Source organism: Temnothorax curvispinosus, unplaced genomic scaffold (assembly GCF_003070985.1).
Source record: "Temnothorax curvispinosus isolate PA1 unplaced genomic scaffold, ASM307098v1 QBEX01004775.1, whole genome shotgun sequence".
NCBI lineage: Eukaryota > Metazoa > Arthropoda > Insecta > Hymenoptera > Formicidae > Temnothorax > Temnothorax curvispinosus.
Genome location: NW_020214555.1, coordinates 971,163 through 987,723, shown reverse-complemented (window position 1 = coordinate 987,723; position 16,561 = coordinate 971,163). Strand labels below are relative to the sequence as shown.

Sequence of the window (16,561 nt, the reverse complement as noted above, 5' to 3'; positions counted from 1 at the left end):
GAGGCCACGGCGACCAATCGCGAGGATTAGTCGTGAAAATGTAGTCTTAATGACGTCGCGGCATGGCACGGAAGCTCAAGGAAATGAGAAGCGAAGGGTATGCCGATCAAGCCTTTTATACAAGGTGTATCAGAATTCCCTGTGGAATTCCTATAGACACGAGATGGATTCCCAGTTGCGTGTTGAAAACTAAAAATTGAACCAATTCGGATCAAATGCCGCTTCTTCTTTTGATAACCGCGACAATCGATGTCACGATCGGATCATCGTATAGAATCCGCGTGACTGGAAGGATATCTGACGATTTTAGGACACTATGTACAGCTATATCACGCGCCTTAGCACGATGCACATACAACGGACGTGCGCGTGCACGAGATTCGCTCGTAACGAGAGCGGGACGGCGGATTCGTCCGTTCAGATATGGAGGTCAAAGTTGCAACGTTGCGGACCATGCCAAGGCGGCGAGAGACCTTCAACCCTCGACCTACGCGAAACCCGCCGCGAAAAGCTATCGCGTGTCGGCGCAATCGGCGCGCGGGGATCTCGCGCGAGTGCTTTCGATCGGCTTCTTGCTCGCGCCCCTCGGCACTCGAAGGACAGATTATGCCTTCGAGCATGTGCGGTGGACTCTGACATTTCGGGCCGTGGCGCGCGCACAAGTGGCGGCCAACAGAGTTCGCACACGGCCGATTAAATTAAACGTACCTGCCGCGAGGCTGACACTGAAAAATGGCACCTCGTCTCGCGCGCCATCGTAAATTTCTATTTTACGGGTCCCTCCGGTCGCCGGAATTAATTCGTAGCTGATACGCGATATCATTCAGCCCCTTCGCAGATCGCGCGACGCTAGCGACGTAGCGAATCGCGGCTTCGCGCGTCTTTACACTCATCGCCGAGAATAATTTACATCAGTAATATTAACGTTGATGACGATACGTTGTTGACCGAATGTAAAATAATTTAGAAATGTATTAAATTTTAATGCTCGTTGCTCTGGCTGTTACAAATTCCTATCGCGCCCGAACCCAGACATCGCTCTGATGCATAATTTTTAACATTTAAACAGCACGCGATAACTCAGCCGATGCAACTGTGCGGGTGAAGGCAAACTGCATTCGTTATTCCGCGTTCGTTTCGCGCGAGCCGCGTTGCAGAAATTTTGCCAGTTTCGCAGTTTAACGAGCCTGGGCCTGGTCGAACGAACGAACGAACGAACGAACGAATGAACGAACGAACGAACGGACGGACGGACAGACGCGCCACCGCAATTTCGGCAACCGGTGTCGATCAACCTCCCTCTGTGAGCTTATTCGCTCTGAACTGGCAAGGCAGTTCTCGTAAAAAAAAAGAGGAAAAAGGAATGGTCAGAGAAATTTGCTCGTTCGCGGCGGTGCTGAGTGTGTCATCTCTCTCACGTCGGTCTGACATAATACTTCGTTGTCATATACGCGTCGCACTGCCATCCCGGCTTTAACGCCGACAATACACAAATACACCGGCGATGATGCACCGCGGAGATGCAACAATCCACCCCCCCCCCCTCGCCCCGATCAACCGACCGGTGCCGCTAAACTCGCACTTTATCCCGTGAAAAAGAGGGATGGAGGGGGAAGGACGGGAAAAAAAAACAAAAGCTCGGGCCGATAAAAATGACGCTGACGTCGGAGCCGCGATTAAATATCGCGCTCGATGTCCAAAGCGATGGTCGTTAATGGCGGAAGCGCGACACGTTGCTGGGGCCTTCCTCTCGTTAATACAGAGATCCCGCGCTTGTCGGCCAGCGGCACGTGAAAAAGCGCTTTAATCCGCGCCGCGCTCTCGCTATCTCGCGCTTTTTTTCCGCGCTTTTTTTTCCCATTCGTTCGACAATAAAGCAGCTTAATTGCTCCGCCGAGATCGGCGCGTTTGAACGAAACGCGGACGTGTTCCGGCACGCGATGCTTCGTGTTCGAAAGGTATCGGCCGTGGCATGTGCAAGCGCCCTTTCTAGGCGCTTCTCGCGTCGATATCGGGGGTACTGTGTATATAGCTAAACGCCTCGAAAGCAAAGCGAAACGACAATCGTGCCGCCATTACGATGTGCTCCGAATATGAATCGGCGATATGCCGCCTTTAAGATCAAACTCGATGAACAGTTGCAGTTGCATCTGCAATCTTGTGGGTGCAGCTCGATTTTATCGAGAATAATCGAACACGCCGTATTCGAATAATAACAAATGAACGGTTATTTCGCGTGCTACGTGAAGAATTGATAAATTTTGCAACTCCTCAAAACGTCAATCTCGGAAACGAAACGAGAGAAACCAATATCGCTCCGCAGTATCGTCGCGAGTATAACTCGTGTGAAACGATCCAAAACTGATTGCAGAGCACCGCCTCCTAGTGGGGCAACAGTGTTAGTGTCCGTTAGCGTCGAGAATTTCGACAGTTCCAGCGGGTCAAGTGAGATTAAACGAGAATTCGGCGGAGAGAAACAGGAAGGGAGGGGAGGAGGAGGAGGATTGCGATAAAACGGAGGGCTATTCGCGGCTGCTGCGAGCAACAATGCATTTTTTTCCTCTTCGCGCCCACCCACGCGACTCTGTAAACGTTTAGTTACGATACAATTGACGGGAGAATAAAAAAAAAAGAAAAGTCCTCGAACGCGCGCGCGAAAAATAGTTGTATTCTTGTTCGTGCGGATGAATATTAATGCCCGATCGAAACTGCAGTCCCGATAAGACACCGCTCGCGTGTGCGCACGCACACGTATGTACATGACGTACATGTACCCTGTTCCAGAATTTTATTGAATAAGCGATTTTCAAACACCGCGATACACTTTCCACGTTCATGCGCTTTATCCTATACATTTTTACAAAGCTCCGCGCAAAGCGCCTTTTCAAAAGTCCAGTCGCTAATTAGATAAACTCCGTCGTAGAACAAAGGACCCGCGTAATCGTAGTGATTTTTCCGTCCGTCTCAAAAGCACACCCCGCGAAAGTATCTCACGAGATTCCCGATACTTCTGATTACGTGTCCTGTAAAAATTATTACGCCCGACCGGTTGGCGTAGAAGAGCCAACGAACGGAATATGGGCAGAAACAATAACTGGCCGATGGGTCGCGGTAGATTCAATTACAAGAAATCGCCGAACTTCCACCCGCCGCGGTTCTGTGCACGGCTGGGCTCTCCTTCGTTCCGCCAGCCCCTTAACCCAATTCTATACATAGGTTTTGCTGGCCAACCGATCGGTTGGGGCCGCTGTCGAGCGAAGACTAATGTTCGTCTAACTGGTCGTTTCTCCGCAACACCGACTCATTTCTGACAAGGACGAGCCACAAGGGGATTCCTCTGCTCCGCATCGCGGCGCGGCTTTTACCTGCTTACATCGGAAGAAAATTAACTTGACCAGCGTGGCGAGTACGCGTATCTCGTCTTCTCCCATCATAAAGGCTCGAATTGTCGACGTATTGCATTCATCGCGTATAATATATAAAAATCCTCACATCGGATTCTTTTATATCCTTTAATAAAACGAAAATGATGTCAGATTATATAGATAAACAGTACAGTTGTTGGTCACTCTACAAAGATTGGTCACATTTTAAAAAATTAAAGATTATAAAGAAATACTATTAAAATGTTTTTAATTATAAAAAAATAATAATTGTAAAAAAATATTTTTGTATTTATAATTAAAAATATTTTAATAGTATTTTTTTATAATCTTTAATTTTTTAAGTTGTGGCCAAATCATTGTAGAGTGACCAACAACACTGTACTGTTTACTATGTTGTCATTAAGATTTACTGTAAATTCTCTCGCACATCAAAGAAATTATCTTCGGCCTGAATACTGCAATAGGGAGTATACAAGATGCAGATATAAACGTTACGATTGAATCGTAACTTTGTATGCTTCGGTAATCCTCGAGATGGATTTTAATATATTCGTAAATAAACGAGCGGTAGGAAAAATCGACGCATGATACATAAATTATAGCAAGTTCATGCTTTCAGAGTTTGTAAATTGTATTCCAGGTCGGCGAATCTATTCCGCGCGTGATTGGCTCTGTAGGGTTACTGAACCGTGAACCTGCCCTTCGTACATTTCCTAGGTTAGTAACATCAAAGAGGCAATAAAATCGCCGTCGGGACAGTCTGTGGCGCCACATCGTCGATCTTGATCGATATATATATAGATCGCGCTACAGGATTTTTAATCTGCGAGAGATTCAACAGTCGCGAAGGGCGAAGGCTCTCGAAAGGTCTATCGAGAGGAACCAGGATCTTGGGCAAACTGGCTCCGACCACCAATGGCAACAATGGCGCGCTAGAAAATTTTAATTACTGCTTCTTTTTTTATTTTTAAGAACAGAAATTGACTGGCCAAGCACGAAAATGATTATAAAGTCAATGACTGTGGGGGAATAATTTGTTCTCTTCCAGTCGGGGCGTGACTATCCGTCAATATTTGTTACTACGCTCGTAATTCATTTCAATGAAGAGCATTTTGCATTATATTTTACACGTAAACGCGTCTGTCTGCATTACATTTTACACGTACAAGAGCAGTCATGTAATATATATTTTTCTCCAGCGTATATGTTATTTAAATGTTATTCGCGCCGCTGAATGTACCAAACGACATTGCGTCAACGTGTCACCTACTTCGTTATCCTTTAATCTCGTTATAAAAAAATAATTTTTTATCTATTCTACTTTATTTCTCTTTCGCCTTCGATATTCCCATACGTGTGCGAATATTTTTGCGAAATGCGGACAATTAGGAGAAATGTTTATTTACCAAGCGCAATAACGCGAGCGCGATTTACATCTCCGCCCCAAAGGGTTATCGCGTCTGTAATTCCCATCTCGTAAAAAGCCATTTTCCCCGGATTACATATTCGCAGTCGATATTTACAAGACACTCCGGCAATTCGAAACGTTCGTTTGTCGCGGACAGTTCTCGCTGCGGTCGCAACGCTGTCAGAAATTATGACTGGATCGCAACAACGCCGAGGCACAAATCAATCCAAAATTGCTTCCATCAACTGCCAGCTGCAGCAGTAACAGCAGTTGCGTGTATGCGTATCGCGCGCATGTTTGGAATTCGTATTGCCGCTAAATTCGAGGCCAGACATCGCAATCTCGTGATGCACGAAACCCGCGTCAGTTCGTGCCTGCGTGAAGCAGAAATCGATTTCGGTACCATTGACGTAATTAATATCGCTTAACAATTGCAACGTTGTATTATATTTCTTCCTCGTTCGTATGTACGCAATAATGCAGTCACGTAATAATGTATTTAAAAAAAATACGTTCGTCAAATAAAGATGCGTTAAACAACAATCACGTTTCACCTAGATATCAATGTCTTGTATCCCCGACTCTCTCAGCTTCTCTCGTCGCTTCGATCGTGGATAATTATCTTACCGACTCGCGGGCTACTGCACGTGCATTCCGCTGATCAAAGGGAACACGAATCTCGGGGCCTCGTAGAGATCATTCGTGAGGATCCGCCATGTGTGCAGTCAGGTGACTTCTACACGCGCGTAATTAGTACTAATTACCCGCAAGCCGCTGGGTCGCACGGGCCTCATCGGCCGAGCGCATGTATCACGACCTATCCTCACCCTCGCCAACCCTTCTCGCCAACCCGCGTCCGTCGTGTCGCAGACGAACCTAACCTGCCCGACCCCACCGCGCTGGTTGCAACCTGCATCCAGCATGGAACGAGGCCATGTGCACTATCGGGCCGGACAGTCGAGACGGCGGCGCGAGGTAAAGGGAGGGCAGAGGGAGAGAAAAGGCGAGCCGAGGTCGAGAAAGCCGGTGCTCGCCCCGTCTCGCCCCTTGGCCATCCTTCCCTCCGTCGCGTCGTCGTGCCGGGAGCAAGGTTACTCCTGGAGTCGCATCGTCATGGGGAGTCTCGCGGCGCGGGGTGGAAAGGGCAAAGAGGGAGATGCGCGCGGAGAAGAAAAAAGAAAAGGAATCGACTGCTGATGCCGGGAGCTTACCGGGAGCCTGTTAAATCCGGACCCTGAATTCCTCCTCCCGGTCTCCTCGCGGTCTCTCGCTCTCTCGCTCGCCGGGGTGTGGTTCCTTCGCGTACGGGCGGGGCCAGGATCACCCCACGGGATTAAGGACTTTGGACTTGGCTGGATTCGGGAGGCTCGCGCGCCCGTCTCCGAGATAACGTGTCCGTGTCCGGTGTCCGCCCGCGCGCGCGGGTTTCCACGTTTTCCTGCGTGCAAAGGTCGCGACGCGACGATACGTCGGACTATCGACGATAAAGAACGAAACACGGAAAGGATGACACAGCGGGAGAGGGGCGTCGAAACAGCGGTGTGTCTGTGCGTGGGTGTAAGTCTCTCTTTCTTTTACGTTCCTCTCGCGCGTACACGAACGTACGTCTCTATACCGTGTACCGTGTCTATGTACGTATACGTATGTGTGCGCGCGCGCTTGGGGCCGATTATATGTGTGTGCAGTCGAATCTGTAGCAGCACGAGCGCGGGTGTAGGACGCGATGATGATAGGTCGGGTGTATATGTATATATATATATATATATATATACACACGCGGCGCGCGTTGGTGATCAGGACCGACGGGATATGTGTATGTATGTGTGAAGGTTTCTGGAAGAGAAGTGGATCAGGATGAGGGGGATCGGCCTAGAGACGAGATCCTGCCTTCGCTAGGACATTGTTATTCCTAGTAGCACGTCGCGGCGAAACCCAGCCGCTGCCAGCTCGATCCACCCGCGGCGGCCACCCCCGCCTATCTTCGCTCCGATGTTGGTGCCCCGATCAGAACTTCGCGAAGGCTCCCTCGCCGGATCCCGCGCCGCTGCTCCGCCTCAGTCACGTGTCCGGTTGTACCGCGACATCGCGTATCGGGGTCCCGATTGTCACCACGATCTCCTCTCGTCTGTCATCGATTCACCGTATAGGGTACACACCAGCGGCACTAACAACCCGGGAGCTCGTGCGGGAACCACGGTTCCGTGGGCGAGCGCGCGCGCACCGACGTCGCCGGGATAAAGTCAGGTCGGATCACTGAGTTTCGGCGGACGCGCGTAGATAACCCGCGGAGATGACGATCCGCGACCTTCAGCCTCGACCTTCGCGATCGATGGCGGCGCGGGCGAGCCAGTCGAGCGCGTGTCGCTCTCCACCGCCGCCGCGATGGATCCCCGCGACGACGATCGCCGTGGATCGCTGCCGTCACTCGCGTCACTGCTGGTCGGATCGCGTGCACTCCGACGACGCGTGACAAGCGGAAAACGCGTCGTTGTCGCCGCCGCCGACGCAACGCGATTCACCACCGCTCGCGGACTCTCTTGTATCGCGAGTCACGAGCCGCTTTTCCACGTTTTGTCGGAACCGCGTCTTCGCAACGGCGGTCGGCGGTCGGCGGCCGTCAGTGTCGGGGTACCGCGGCGGGGGTCGCGAAGAGAACGCGACGACGAGTGGAGGAGCGCGCTTGCGAGGGCGCGCGGACGCCCGGAGTCGAACGGCTTGACGCGCGGGTGCGCGACGACGCACAGTCACCCGCGAATTTCACCAGGTCGCACGTCGCCGCCGATCGCGGAGTCCTGAAGAACACGTAACGCGCCGCGAGGGTGTACACCGAGGTACCGCTTGCCTGGCGATGCTGCGCGGCGCCATGACAGCGTTAGCTTCTCCACCGTCGTCCCCACCTAAACAACCCCCACCGCCGCCGCGCCCTCCTACCCTCGTGCCGTCAGATACCCCCTGATACTCACATGCCTCCTCGTCCGCCCCCTGCACCCGCCGATCCCGCCGGTTCTACCGCGACGACGCACCCCCTCGTTACCCCCTCGCCCAGTTTTAACCCTCCGCGGCTCAACAACCCCCTAGCGCCCCTCGCGGCCGACCATCCTACCTCGGCCCCACCAACGCAATATTGATCGGGCGGAAGGGCGGCATCCAGGAGCGTAAGGATTTACCGAGAACACCCCGGGGCGACCATCCGTCGTCGCCCCGCCTTTAACCCGTTTCTGTTTTCTCAGTTTTTCTCCTACGGGTTTTTTTCCCACTCGCCCTATGCGCGGGTTATATTCTACAGGATTGTTTTTTCTCGAGATGTTTTTTTCGTTAATATTTTCCTTATCTCGAGGGCACTCGTTCTACGGAGAGAAGACGGTGAAGAAAATCATGGGGATGTCGCGGAAGTCACACGTGGAGCGCTGCGTGCGGATAAAACCCGAAATTTTGGCGTTGCGGATTTAGGAAACAGAAATGCAACGTCGTCGGAAGATTAAAGCTTGTATCTTTCCAAACATTTACTCGACTTGCGTTCGGTATTAAATGATAGTCGGCTAATATCACTGAATAAGATACAACATCTATATTGATTTAACTTAGAAGAGATTTGAAAATTTGTACGAAAATAATGTAATAAATATATATATCCTGCTAATTAATTATCTCCCTAGCTAATTGTACTACCGCTACTTCAAAGTCACACGGTTAACTTTAAAATGACTTTGCTATCGTTGATAACTTCATTTCGATTTACGCCAATTTGGGCGCAGAGAAAACTCGTTACAGAGTTCAGTTTACATAGACCGCCGCTGATAGAAGAACTTAGGGTTTGTCTTTTAAAGCCAACGGGTCGCGCTAGAGGGAGGGGGCGGGAGAGAGGGAGAAAACTACGTTTCGTCTCAGGATGACGCTCAGTTTTATGGGAGCCTTCTGTCATCGGCCGTGATTAAAGGGCGAAATTAAATCACGTTTCAGCTCCCGACATTGGATAAACTCGACAACCATAAAAACATATTACCCTTTTCCCTTCGTCGACGTGTGTATACCGATAAAAAAAAAAAAAGATCGGAAAAAATTTCCAACGGGCGTACCGCTATATTATCCTCGTCGAACGTAACTTTGGGAAACAACGGGCGCTCAGAAAGTAAGGTAAGGCTACTATCGAATGCTTTCCTGCACTCGTTTTTTGATCGTGACGGACCGAGATGGCAAGTATCGTGGGCGCTAAGGATGGACGAAATGTGAAGATCTCACTTTACAATTTCGTGTTCGTCGGAAATATAGCGAGATATAATTTTTAAGTTTTCATCATTTTAGCATCTGGGCTGCACACATAGTACGCGCGCGCGCAAGAGAGAGAGAGAAAGAGAGAGAGAGACAAACATTTGCATAATATCTTCGCTGGGTGTATACTATATTTTCTGCCGCCGTCGTGGAACATCAAGGGAGAAAATGGTAGCCGAAGGCGAGTCCGCGCCAAGTGCGCTAAATTTAATTAAGCACGCACGGGACGGGACTTCACCCGCGTCGAAAGCCAAAAGTATATAGCTCCTTTCTTAATTTATTCATCTTCGCGGGAAGAGGGGCGTCGTCGGTGACGGCAAACGTAATTTTGCGAATGTTCCCCCGAAGATTTCTCGTTTAGGCAGCTGTGGATGCGACACATATGTCGTAAATATAGAGCGCTAAGAAATTTTTACACGGCCGTACGATCACTTTAATATTGCGTTTACTATTCGTTTAACATTCGGGCCTGCTATCGCTACTTCAACAAAGCGATATTTATTTTTTTAATTTAATATACATCTTTTGAAAGTTTAATTACATACGGTCATTCCCTCCCGTGTGATCCCCGATAGCGAAGCGCGCGTATTAGAATTAACATGCATATGCATATGCAATGGAAATTCGACATTAATAACACATCTATGTGATTCGCCGTGCGATCAAAGGAACTATTAGGCCACAAATTTCACGGTCCGGCTTCGCAAAAACATTAATAGGCGCCTTTCGTTTCGACGAGAGAGCTGGCGCCCAAAGCAACAATTTTCGCATTTCGTTCTCGATCGAAGGTGATTTACATAAAAGTACGAAATTGGGGCTCGTAGCCACAGACGTAAGCGTATTTTTCGAGGAAAGTGTAATTTCAATTTAATTTTGAAATTAAAATTACTTAAAATAGACATGCTTGGAAGATAAATATACTTAGCGAAAGAAATTATTACCATTAAATTACTATTAAAGCAACCGATAAAAATTTAGTTATCAACAATTTCTTTGAAAAGTATATTTCTCTGCCAGATCTCTCCTTTATATTTAACCGGAAACATCTTTACAATCGCAACGCAAGAACGAACGTAAATGTTGTTGCATAATCCAAGCGCAGGATAAATCGCGCCGCGTGATAATGGAATGCAAAAACTTTCGCTGTTCCGGCGCTCTCGATACAAAAGCGACGCCGTCGAATGCCGACTCGCGTCGGAATTGTTTCGAGCACTTTACAAGAACGAGCGAACTTTTCGAGGGCCCCGAGAGAAGGAGACGCTCCGTGGCGTCGCGCTGCTTGTTGTTACCTCGATAAATTTCAGATACGATCAAGTGTTCGCCGAGTATACGGACGAGAGGCGCGTTCGCGTCAGACTGCGGAAAACAATCGCGGCCTTTCCCGCGCCCTTTACAAATTTCTCGGACTTTGGACGCCTCGGGAGATAGTCGGGATTGCGCCGATTGTCTCACTGAATTGATCTTTGAGCCGAAATTAGTAGATCGCTGAGAATTTTTCATATTCAAACTAGAGTGTGTTTGAATTATCTTTTTATACAAAATAATATTGAATCTACAGTCAAAGATTTACGTAATAAAATCGAATCTATGCCCAGGATAACATGGATATAATTTAACATTCATTCCGCGTTTCCACCTCCGTACATTTGCTTAAAATTGCATATCCCCATTAAGAGAACCGCGAACAATTTCCAAATTCAATCTACGTTAAAGCGATTATCTTTAGAGGTCAATCTTGATGAACCTCTGTATTATTAACTGAAACTTACCCTCGGAACGCGTTGGGATCCCGGGGGCCGCCTCAGGATCTGAAACAAGAAGAAACAACAGCTGGGCTTAGAGATGTGATACCGTGAAAAGTCGCGTTAGAACTTTTGCAATTTACAGTCTGGAAAATCCCCCGTAAGAGCGATCGCATGACCGGAGGAAGGGCAAGAGTACATACAGGTACAAGGCTGGCGGAAGTAGCCGAGGTAACACAAAGGCAAGGATGCACGAGGTGGTGTCGAGGAGGATTTTAGATTGAGAGAAGAAGTAAGAACGCGCAGAGAGGGCGAAAGGAAAAAAAAAGAAACCTCCGGCGTGAGAGTCCTTGGATTCTCTTCGATTTGGCAACCTGGTTACACTGAGACTTAATCGAGAAAGATCGCGCTTCTTCTCCCCCGCTTCGAGCGATTGAGGAGAGATTACGACTGGGAGCCGAATGGATAATCAGCAATCGGTGATTTAATCAACTTTAGACGATAGATTGTATGAAGCATCGTTATCCTAATTTGGACATGATCCTACTTGAAACGAATGATGGAACTGTAATATACGGGATCTTGAACGGTGCAAAATACAGCTTAGTTTTTAAATTCAAACTTAATTGCTGTGATTTCTACGGTTACTTCTATAGTTTTTGCGGTTTGCGTGTACCTACACGAGTGCATGACGAATGTACACGTACAGTTTGAGTTTTGTTTGTAGATAAAGAACTTTGCCCGTTTTATTAGGTTTTGGGCCATGAACGCGCACACTTGACTTCTATATGCATTTGTAGAAGAGGTTGATGGAAATAATAATAACGTAGTCTCACACAAAGTCTCAAAAACGTGGGAAAAGATATTTTCTAGGATGTGAATTTCGCATATTACCATACGTAATATTAGCTAATTGGCGCTAAAAACTTTACACTATTTAACTTAAATATTACTAACTTTATATAAAATAACATATTTTATAATGTCGTCCAGACTTTCTTGCGCTCAGGGCATTTTCCTAAACGAACAAACTTATTAGTTTGTTTGGCGTAGACTCAAACCTGCGGCCATGGTTTGTTGCACTTTTTAGTCGAAAGAAAAAAGGATCAACCACAAGAATCAAGCTACCATCAAAGCATATTGAAGATATTTTGATATCATTTTCTGACAATTCTGACGGTGAAGGTAATAATGAATAGGTATTAAGATTGGTAATTGAACCGGTCCCAGAACCTAAACTTATTTTTCTAATGATGACACAACAATACCTACAAAATGGTATATGATTCAATGTTGTATGCCAATGGCCCATTTTGGGTGAGGTTCTTTTCGCAGAGAAATTTTTAGATTCCTGAATTTAGTCCAATATATCAAATTTTCGATGTTACAATATTAACTTTTTTATGACTGGGAGTAAACGCGGTACACACGTTTGTCTACTCACCCCTGCCGAAATAGCAGCTACGAGAGAATTGGTGCACAAGTTTCGAGACGGCATTCCGGTGTTACCACGTGCATTAGTGGCATTTCTTTCGACGGGGGTGGAGTGCGTAGATAAGAGGAAGACGGTGATGGCGAGAGAACGGTCGATATACTTGTCACGACCAGACTGTTCAGTCGTTAGAAGAGGGAAAAAACGGGGAAACGAGCGAGACTGCGGGAGCAAAGCTCTGGATATTCAGACGAAAACCGTGTCGAGAATGGATAGACCCGCAATAAGAGCAGAAAATGGAGGACTTAAAAGGCGGAATTCTTTTCCGCTCATTTCTCCTCTCGCTTTTTTTCCCCCTCGCTTTCGGCATAGATAAAAATGTACGTATTTTATCATATTTCAAAATGTCAGAACGTTGCGTGCGTCAATGCACTTTTTTTCGACAGAAGTATATAGTTTCGCCGAGAGAGAGCCGATAATAAAGTAATTCACGTCACCGCCATTCGCGGATATCGATCTGTTTAGGGAGGAGAACTCGGTCACGAAGGCCCGTAAATCGCGCCGCCGTAGATTATTCGCTCGGAATCGCAGAATATTCGGTCGCTGGAAATAAATGAACGTTCGCGGTACAACGGCAGCGGCAGCGGCAGCAGCAGCCCGGGCACGGCGGTTTCGTCGACCGGGAAGCGTTTCCGGCAGAGAAATGCTAAACCGTAAATTATTAAATAGCTACACTTAACGAACCTGCCGTGCGGACATAAAGAAAACCAATATATTTTACGGGCCTGTAAAATTCGCGCGAAAGTTTGTTGATACGAAAGTAGCCTTCCGTGAAATCCGTCTTTCGCGAGAAGCACTCGAATGTACCCGCAACATTCTGCTGTACTGCTAAAAGTATAAACATTTTTCTACAACACTTTGCTGTTAAATATCTTTTCCAGCAGGTTGTACCGATCAATAAGGATATGATATTCGATGATTATTTTAAAACAACAATTATATTTAATTCTTTAATTGTATTCATTATGAATCTATAACGTAAAACTTAATTACCAAGATTAATTTTTGTAACGAAAGATAGATATTAGAAAAGCTGTTAATTATAAAAACTGTAGATAATTAATAAATAAATAACATTAAATTTTATCAAGAAAATGGCGAATTTAACTTAAGCGTAAATCTATAATAAGTTTAACCCTAGAATCCATGACTCATTTTTTTGACCTTCTAATCCATGACTGGGGGCAATATCGACCCCACGCTTTATTTGATCGTAAAACCGGTCCTACAGAAATAAAGGGCCTTTAAACCTACATGAATTTCTTCGTTTTTTAATAACGAAGAGAATGGTATACGGTAAATTTAATATTACTCAAGTTTAGTTAGTGAAAAATCCATTTAAAGACTGAAAAACGCAGAAAATCAGCAAAAACCTCTTTTTTTAAACAAAAATTTGTATCTTTTTTTGTAATCAACCGATTTTAAAATTTCAAACGGGGTTTTAAAGAGGACACATTAGACTATTAGAACAAAATTGTCATCGCTATGTTCTGTTCAAAAAGTATATTTATTTGGGACTATAAAGATGAAGAAATTCGCAAAGTTGAAATACGGAAAAAGTCGATGAAAAAACCATAAAAAATTGTATTTTAAGTATTATTTCATTTTTATTTGATACAAAATAGTAAAAAATATGAAAAAAATGAAACATTATATCGCCCAGCCATTTTCTGCGAAATGTCAATCTTCTATAGGCAACGGGATTTTTACCGACTAAATTGTGTGATATTTCGTCTTAAATAATATTTATGACTATTTATGCTCAGATTACGTAATAATACATGATATATATTGATTCTAGCAAAAAAATAAAATTAGCTTACCGTGACGAAACTCAAACGGCAAGTCACGACTGGGGTCGATATCGACCCCACGCCCGCTTTGCGACTGTGCTACTTCACTGCTAGCGAACAACTAACGCTGCGCCCGACATAACCCTACTTTTAGAAAGTTGAAATGAATTATGGTTCAGGTCCTGAGTCGATAATGTCACTCGCTAGCTCAGGAGCGTAGTTCAAAGTTCGCCTGGGGTCGAAATCGACCCCAGTCATGGATTCTAGGGTTAAAGTTACGATAGTTTTAAATTATTTCGCATGACAGAACTTGTGAATTCAGGACACAGAAAATATAAGTAATTCACGATCAGTGAATAATAAATTATTAAACCTTGGAGTAACGACGAATGTCAAGAAGCACTTCAACGAAGTTGTATTATAGCGTAAACTTTAAAAATGAGAGAAGAGATAAGGAGAAGAGACGAACTTTACGTCACGCGCTACATTGTTAAAAATAGTTTCATTGAAGCGCTAATGTGATTGCAAATGTTTGGAATGGCACGGATAGTTTATCATAAATGTCACGTCTGTATTTTATAAATGCGTTCGCGAGCCGAGGCGGCGAAGCCCGCGGAGACGTGACTTTAGAATTCCGCGAACTCCATCCAACTCTCATTTGCACCGAAAGTACACTGAAACTGCGACGAAACGCGATGCTTTCTTTTAAAATTCATGCAGTACCTGGTTAATCGAACGTGAGCTGCGACGCGCCGTCGGCTATTAAACTTTATAAAGATTGCCGCTTGCGCAATTGTTGCTAAGTAAACGTTTACGGTAATTCGAGCAAGAATCACCAGAGTATTCGTCGATCCTCTCTCGCCGTGGTTATCTCCAAAGCCCACCAAGTTGAATTGTGAAGCTCATTGGAAATAAACAAATTTCCAAGTTTCGTTTCCTCGTCATTAATCCACCCTCCGACATGATCCATAGCAACATCTAGCGAGGATTTCTCGTTTGCATTCGTCGCCCCCATTGTCAACACGATGACTTCCTCTAACTTCGCGGGCTTTTTCATCCCTTCCGCACTTTCCTCCCTCTTCTCATGTACTGTCGCGGAAAGGGGAGAGGAAGAAAAACTACTCACTTCGGCCTACGGTTTCCCGGCGCGACACGTCGAAATTGGCTTAAGCTTCTAGGCGGAAGAGATCGAAGGATGAAAGTGATTTGCCTCGAGGGCGTAGTGCTCTTTCCCTATCCCCTCTTTGAAATCGACGAGAAATCTAGGAAACTGCAGGTCCAAATCTAATCGTCCGCTCGCCCGTCCCGTGAGAAATGTCCCGTGGAGCTACAAGGCTCGATTCGAGAACTTCTGGCCATGCCTGTCCCTCTTTATTGGCCGTGCGGCCGTGGTGCTTCTCTCCCTACTTATCGAATCCCGCAATTCCAATTTTATGGTGGGAACGCGTGGCTTTCCTGATGGATGTTCTAAAATTTGATCAGTGAGAAAAGCTAATCGGACGAGCTAATCATAGAAAATTAAACTGGCGAGGCGTCTCTCGTTAAATCACGTTTGTCTAGACCCGGATAGACGACGAGGTGCAACGAATCGCCATTTGCGGCGAGCGGCATCGATTTAAATCGCTTCCTCGATACGCGCCGAAGTTAGAATGCACCGGGCGTCATCGGTATTGAAACCGCGGGTATATCGACAAAGGCAGAACGCCGGTTCTAACTTTAGCGCGACGCGGGGTGTGCGCGACGTTGTATCGGTGTGTCGAACCGTGTCAGTGCGCGAGAGTCGAGACGTACCGTAAGCCTGTGTGACGGCACGGGGACTCTAATTTTAGATAAATCCATTCGCCAGCCAATATCAATCTAAACTCATCCGCCGTGCAAAGGGATCCGCGCGATTGTGTACTCTGAGGGGAGGGAGGTGGGGTGGCCGACGAGAGCACAACGCTCTCGGTCTACCCGAAACCTCCATGCCCCACACACACACGCGCGCATGGCCGCCTCGTGTTTACACCAATGATCTTCATGCGGCGGGTCGGGTATGAACATCGAATCGCTCGGCAGAAAATCGATGTCTCTCTCGGCTACCGAAAGGCTGCTGGCGCGGGCACACCGAGTGCGCCCGGAGGTCCGCGAGGAAGTTCAGACGGCTAGAAGGTATGCATTAATGTATGCATGCACTTCAACTGCGTGCGTACAGGTGCACGTAATTTCATTCGGTAATCACCGCTCCCATAAACAGGTGGTCGGAATTTGCAGACCGAAGTTCAGATTGAAATCGATTAGCTCCGCTGTGGAAGTTTCACATGTGTGTTGCAGCACCGTCAGCATCTGTCGTTGGATAATGATGGTAATTTTGCATATTTCGCCCCTCTGAATTATATCGGAATACTCTGTGTCCGCGTCCTGCAGTTTAAACTGCGACAAATCTAATTCCGCGAAGAGCAACTCGGATACGTTAATGGGGTACGATTCCG

General features: G+C 46.7%; 1 protein-coding gene across 9 annotated transcripts in view; it reads right to left on the bottom strand.

The window, feature by feature from the left end:
- The window catches only part of LOC112454016 (protein turtle), a 268,193-nt gene that overhangs the window by 88,981 nt on the left and 162,651 nt on the right, over positions 1–16,561 (bottom strand). For 7 of the 9 annotated variants that reach the window (XM_025015156.1, XM_025015157.1, XM_025015163.1 and 4 more), the window contains one exon: positions 10,833–10,871. The exons of 1 other annotated variant lie outside the window; for it this stretch is intronic. The gene's annotated coding sequence lies outside the window, so the exon portion shown is untranslated. Of the gene's footprint in view, positions 1–6,005; positions 7,635–10,832; positions 10,872–16,561 lie in introns of those variants that run through there. One more of the 9 variants, XM_025015159.1, reaches the window with a different exon arrangement.